This window comes from Scardinius erythrophthalmus, assembly GCF_964197995.2.
Source record: "Scardinius erythrophthalmus genome assembly, chromosome: 5".
Taxonomy (NCBI): Eukaryota; Metazoa; Chordata; class Actinopteri; order Cypriniformes; family Leuciscidae; genus Scardinius; species Scardinius erythrophthalmus.
The window spans coordinates 99,793-107,264 of NC_138225.1; positions in this window are offsets into that span (position 1 = coordinate 99,793).

The following is a 7,472-nucleotide window of genomic DNA, read 5'->3' on the forward strand; positions in this document are numbered from 1 at the left end:
AGCAGAGTTCATCTTAGAAGAGAGAATATCCTTTCTGGGCACAGACAGTCTATGACAGCACAGCTATCGCCACAGCGCAGACTGGACATTCAGCGCATGACGGAATCCTTCCGCTGCGGCACTATAGTCCTGCTCAGACAGTTTCAGACAATGCTGGGTCTCATGGTCTCAGGGTCATCTGTACTCCAGTTGGGCCTGCTTCGCATGCGCCCACTGCAGTTCTGGCTAAAAGCACGAGTACCACGCCGAGCATGGACTTCCGGTCTGTTCCGCCTCAAGGTCGATCAGAAATGCGTCTCGGCTCTGAAACCTTGGAGGGTGACCGATTGGTACCGGTCAGGTGTAAGCCTGGGGACTTCCTCGAGTGTGAAGGTGGTGTCTACTGCTTGGAAATGATGGCAGTCGACAACGCGCTGAGGCGTTTTTGTCCCCAGATAAAAGGACACCACGTTCTGGTCCGTTCTGACAACACGTTGGTGGTAGCCTATATAAATCGCCAGGGAGGTATCAGAGACACAGACTGTCCAGGAACAATGTTCTGGCAGCAGAATGGTCTCTACACCCACAGACAGTCCAACTACTGTGGAAGACATTCAGCAGAGCAAAGGTAGACCTGTTCGCGTCTCAGGAAAACACTCACTGTCCGGAGTTTTTCTCTAAGAGCAGGGATGCGCTGGCCCATGTCTGGCCCCGCTGCCCGCTCTATGCCTTTCCCCCCGTCTCGCTCCTACCTCAGGTATTAGAGCGAATCAGGGAAAACGGATGCTCAGTGCTACTTGTGGCTCCGTTCTGGACGAACCAAGATTGGTTCCCGGTTCTGATGCAGCTGACGAGCACTGCCCCATGGCCAATACCAGTGATGAAGGACCTCCTCTCTCAGGCCAAGGGCTCGATCTGGCATCCTCGCCCAGAGCTTTGGTCCCTACATGCGTGGGCCATCAACGGGTACCCGTTAACCTCCTGGTAGAAGTGTTAAACACGATCACGCAGGCTAGAGCCCCGTCTAAGTCAAGTCAAGTCAAGTCAAGTTTATTTATATAGCGCTTTTCACAACACAGGTTGTATCAAAGCAGCTTCACAGTAATAAATTAGAACAATACATCAATGTTTGTTTCTAGTGGAACGTCTACGTTCGGTAATGCTGATCAATAGTATCGTTGATTGATTAATTCAATTAAATATCCCCAAATATCCCCAACTGAGCAAGCCAAAGGCAACAGTGGCAAGGAACCGAAAAACTCCATCAGGTGACCTAATGGAGAAAAAAAAACCTTGGGAGAACCCGGGCTCAGTCGGGGGCCAGTTCTCCTCTGGCGTTTATGAACTAGAGGTCGGATTTAACTGTAGGATTAAAAGTATTATATGAATGCCTGGCTGAAGAGATGCGCCTTTAATCTAGTTTTAAACTGGGAGAGTGAGTCTGAGCAACGAACAGTATCCGGAAGACTATTCCAGAGTTTTGGTGCTAAATGTGAAAATGCTCTCCCTCCTTTGGTGGATCTGGATATCCTAGGTATGACCAAAAGCCTCGAATTTAGTGATCTTAAAGAGCGCGATGGATTATAGGGCGATAGAAGATTGGTTAAATAGACTGGAGCTAAGCCGTTTAGGGCTTTATAAGTCAGTAGCAATACCTTGTAATTAATACGGGACTTTATAGGTAACCAATGTAGGGATGATAAAATCGGTGTTATATGATCATATTTTCTTGATCTAGTTAGAACTCTAGCGGCGGCATTTTGGACTAACTGTAGCTTGTTTATTAAGGATGCAGGACAACCGGCTAATAACGCATTACAGTAATCTAGTCTCGAGGTCATGAATGCATGAACTAACTTTTCTGCGTCAGAAACTGATAGCATATTACGTAGCTTAGCAATGTTTCTAAGGTGGAAAAAGGCTGTTCTTGTAACATATGAAATATGATTTTCAAAAGACAGGTTGCAGTCTAATATAACACCCAGGTCTTTTACTGTAGAGGATGAAGTAACAGGACATCCTACTATGTTAAAGTTGTATTGTGAGAGGTTTTGTGGGTGGTTTTTTGAACCGATAAGTAGTACCTCTGTCTTGTCTGGATTTAATAAAAGAAAATTATGCGTCATCCAATCTTTTATATCTTTAACACACTCTGTCAATTTGGATAATTTAGCGTTTTCATCTGGCCGTGATGAAATATAGATTTGAGTGTCATCAGCATAACAATGGAAACTAATTCCATGTTTCCTTATAATATTTCCAAGTGGCAGCATATATATTGAGAATAATAGAGGGCCTAACACAGATCCCTGCGGCACTCCATAGTTTACTGGAGTTATGATAGATTTTTCTCCATTTAAATAAACAAAATGGTAGCGGTCAGATAAATACGATCTAAACCAGCTTAATGCTTGTCCTTGAACACCAGTATAATTTTGTAGTCGATCTAAGAGTATTGTATGATCTATAGTATCGAACGCAGCACTAAGATCAAGTAAAACTAATATTGAGATACAGCCTTGGTCAGAAGCTAAAAGTAAATCATTTGTGATTTTAACGAGCGCAGTTTCAGTGCTATGATGCGGCCTGAATCCAGACTGAAACTTTTCATAGGTGTCATTTTCTTGTAAGAAAGAGCCCAGTTGAGCGGACACAACTTTTTCTAGTATTTTAGACATAAAAGGTAGATTTGAAATGGGTCTATAATTTACTAGATTATTCGGATCTAATTGTGGTTTCTTAATGAGAGGTTTTATAACTGCCAATTTAAATGTTCTTGGAACATGACCTAAAGATAAAGACGAGTTAATAATATTGAGGAGAGGCTCTTCCACTACAGGTAACACTTCTTTCAATAGTTTAGTTGGTATGGGATCTAATAAACATGTTGTTGTTTTAGAGGAAATGATAAATTTATTTAACTCTTTTTGTTCTATAGTTGAAAAGCACTGTAATTGTTCTTGCGGCGTGATAATTGAGGCTGAATTATAAGGCGCGATTGAGGATTGAACGTTTACAATTGTGGTTCTGATGTTTTCTATTTTCTCAGTGAAGAACTTCATGAAATCATTACTACTAAACTGTAATGGAATACTTTGTTCAGGAGACATCTGTTTATTTGTTAGTCTCGCCACGGTGTTAAATAAGAACTTAGGATTGTTATGGTTGTTTTCTATTAGTTTGCGTAGATGCTCAGCCCTGGCCGCTTTTAGGGCCTTTTTATAACGTGACATACTGTCTTTCCATGCGATTCTAAAGACCTCTAAGTTGGTTTGTTTCCATTTACGCTCTAAATTACGGGTTTCTCTCTTTAGAACACGCGTAGTACTGTTGTACCATGGTGCTTTACTTTTCTCTCTGACCTTTTTTAATCTAATGGGCGCAACAATATCCAATGATCCAGAGAGAATGGTGCTCATAGTGCTAGTTAATTCCTCAAGTTCATCTGTTTGTTTGGGTTCACTGAGCAGCTGAGACAGATCCGATAAGCTGTTTGAAAAATTATCTATGGTGGATGGAAGGATTGTTCTGCCTAATCGATAGCGCGGCGCAGCATGATATATTACAGGAGTACGTAATATGCAAGTTACCATGTAATGGTCAGTGACATCGTCACTTTGTGGAATGATATCTATATCGGTTGGATCGGTTCCATGTGATATAATTAAATCGAGTGTATGATTAAATCGATGAGTCGGTCCGGTAATGTTTTGCTTGACCCCAAAGGAGTTTAATAAATCAGTAAACGCAGCCCCTAACGCATCATTTTGATTATCTACATGGATATTAAAGTCTCCAACAATTAATGCTTTATCGAAGTTAACTAATAGGTCTGAGAGAAAATCTGCAAACTCTTTTAGGAAATCAGCGTAAGGCCCAGGCGGTCTATATACGGTAGCCAAGGCTAGAGATAATAGGGATGTTTTTCGAACATCTAAGAGCGTAACATTTAGTACAAGTACTTCAAATGAAATAAACTTATAACCCGTTTTCTGAGTAACATTGAGAAAATCTCTATAGATTGTTGCAACACCGCCGCCACGACCATTCAGACGGGGCTCATGCTTATAGAAGTATCCAGGAGGAGTAGACTCATTTAAACCAAAATAATCATTTGGTTTAAGCCAGGTTTCAGTAAGGCAAAGTACATCGAAGCTATTATCTGTGACTATTTCATTTACAATAACTGCCTTAGGTGTGAGTGATCTAATGTTTAAAAGACCTAGCTTTAAAAATTGTTTTTGATTACCAATAGCAACATTTTCTGGTTTAATAACAATTAGATTTTTTCTAGATCCTGCAGTAGATTTATGATTTGATCTCACTAAACGAGGAATAGACACAGTTTCTATGCAATGTTCTACACTATTTATATCAGTTAAATTGGTGCAGCAGAGACTATGATTTGGACTTTTGTTTACTAGTCAAAAGGTATTTAACATTTTGGAGATGTTATCTGACAGAAGATCCGATCCGAATCTGTTTGGGTGTAAGCCATCAGCACGGTAAAGCCTAGGACGCTCCCAAAACAGATTCCAATTATTTACAAAGAGAAGTTTCTGCTCATTGCACCATGACATTAACCATTCATTAAGCGCAAATAATCTACTAAACTTTTCATGACCTAGTCGGTACGTGGGAAGCGGTCCTGACACAATAATCGTTATATCAGGCGATGTGCTGCGTACCGTATCGATCAGATTCCTGAAGTCTTTCTTCAAAACTTCCGTCTGGCGCAGTCTGATGTCGGCCCCTCCCGCGTGCAGGACAACGGTTCCGACGCGCTCGTTCAGAATCTCGGGAACGTGAGCAGCGACTTCGGAAACACGAGCACCAGGAAAGCAGTGACTATGCACCTTACTTTTATTTAACGTAACGTGTACGTGTCGAACGATGGAATCGCCGATGATCACAGCATCGCGTTCTGTTTCGCGAAGAGGGGAGAAGCGGTTTTGTGTGGATATCTCGAAAACCGGGAGGGTCGGAGAGAGTTTTCTTGGTCTAGACCTGACTCGCGACTTCCGCTGCGGAAAAATCCAGGCTTCGTGATGGCATGTTGGAGCCGGAGTGAACGAGACCATGGCTGATCGCGACCTCGACGTTCGGGACCGATGTTGAGGAACGCACGGAGTAGACGAGGTCGGAGTCAGCGGGTTAGTAACATTAATCTCTGATTTGTGTGCCTCGGCGCGCGATGTTTCGAGAGCCAAACGCCGGTCTATCAGCTCGGCTTTTCTTACTAAAAGGTCGTGGATCTGTTTCTCAACAGCTTCCAGCTCAGACTGCACCGCGTGCAGCTCAAATGTGTCCTCACCTGCACCAAAAGGTAGACTACTTACATTTGATATATTCGCCATTTTAACAGATGGACAGTAAAGTTAGCAACGACGCTACCAGTGGTGCTATCAATATTAATACTAATTTATGGCTTAAGTCTTGGATATAATCCGTCTTTTCAGTGGTACGGGTGTAGAGTAGACGCACGATAGGTGAAAAATGTTTGTTTGTAACTTAAATGAGTGCGGAGAAGACGCGTTCAGCCGTGATCCACGGACGTAACCTATAAGAGTATCCAGCGTTGGATCACAAGGCTTGAGACGCGTCTGCTCAACAATCCGCGTTATAACTATGAGGTGAGGAAAAGTAGAAAATGTTCGTTGTAAGTGAGTTTAAAGAGAAATCAAGAATTATAAATCAATCGATGGAGCTCCAAAGACAACAACGCGCTCAGACGTCTACTAGACGGCTCTACTCCTCGAATTGGTCTGTGTTCACTAGCTGGTGCACAGCTCGTGGCTTTTCACCCTCAGACTGTGGGGTGACGGAGGTTCTTTCCTTCCTTGCATGCGCTCTCAGTAAGCGCGACGTGTATGGAGTTTGGGCCAAATGACTCAAAAGTCATACTCAAACCAAGGCACGGGTATGTTCCAAAATCGCTCAACACACCGTTTAGGGCTCAGGTGATTTCCCTGTCGGCCCTGCCGGTCTCCAACGAGGAGGAGGACGCAAGCTTCCTTTGCCCGGTCAGGGCATTAAGGGCTTATCTGTCTCGCTCGACTGTCTTCAGACAGACGGAGCAGCTCTTTGTTTCGTTCAACGGACGTTCTAAGGGACTAGCTGCGTTGAAACAGAGCCTATCCAGGTGGATAGTTGATGCTATTGCGCTGGCTTACGCTTCTGCCTGCAGTGCCCGTTAGGTGTCAGAGCGCACTCCACAAGAGGCATGGCCTCTTCGTGGGCTTGGTCTAGTGGGATTGCCTTGCAAGATATCTGTATGGCGGCAGGCTGGGCCTCCCCATCTACATTTATGAGGTTTTATAACCTAGAGGTTCCCGCCTTGCAGGCTAAGCTGCTTTCGGTCTAAAATCAGTACTATCTGCCAGATGCTTTCGGCTCAGAATACTGAAAATGCTCGAGCATCGCTCGCTGATCGATTAAATAACTTCATGGGCAGTGTGTAAGACCCGAAATATTCATCAGACCAGGCCGAGTTTTCGCCCTGACTGTGTGGAACACTATATAATTGCTCCTTACAGGACGCTACTTAGTACAGGAATGATGCTGTTCCAGCCCCTCTTTCCTGGACTCTCTGCGAGTCCCTGATGATCATGCACTTGCCCTTGGGACTTTGGTGTTGGATCTCAGCACCAAATATTAATATCTCTCGGAAAAGAGGTTTTCCCCTAGCGTAAGATATTACGCAGTACTTGTTCCCTCTTCTAGAGAGAACCAAGGTTACGTTAGTAACTGAGTACGTATTTGCTTGCCTTGCCAGAAATACATTCCAAAAATTAGTAGGTGCCTCATGGCAGTTCCAAAAGCTTGAGAGACTGACTGTCATCTTGTATGACAAGTCCAGTCCTTCAAGCTCCATTGTCCAGAAGAGGAAAGAACTCTTCTGCTATGGGAGTAGGACAATGGAGAAACTGCCACCCACCCAAGATACTCTACTGCAGCACATAAGACGGGCACTTTATCAGACTGGAATCTGGGCGACCAGCACACTCTCACAGCAAGGTATTCCTTCTCCAAGGGACTATGGATGGACCAAGGAAACAGGGTCTTGGGAACCAGTTTGGATGACACTTCCAGAAGTCCCCACAGCCTGCAGAGAACTTATCAAGCAATCAGCAACTTATGTTGCTGTAAGGGGGATTGTTCCACATGCAAATGTGGCAAAGCAAGTTTAGACTGCTCACCTCTTTGCAAATGCAACTGTAACGACTCATAATTATCCATTACAGGGTCAATAAAGACCATATTGCTAATACTTTAACATGTATTGAAGCTTTAGTTATGTAAAAGTTCATAAACATAAATAAACATATCAAAATGTTAACTTTGGGATTCATTTGAATACTTTATCTTGTGCAGGAACTTGAAAATCTCAGTGTTTTTAAGCATATTTCATTGATAATGATATACTTCTAATATGACATGTTACAACATTTATTTCCGAGGGCTCCTAGGCCAAAATTACACTATAGACCCTA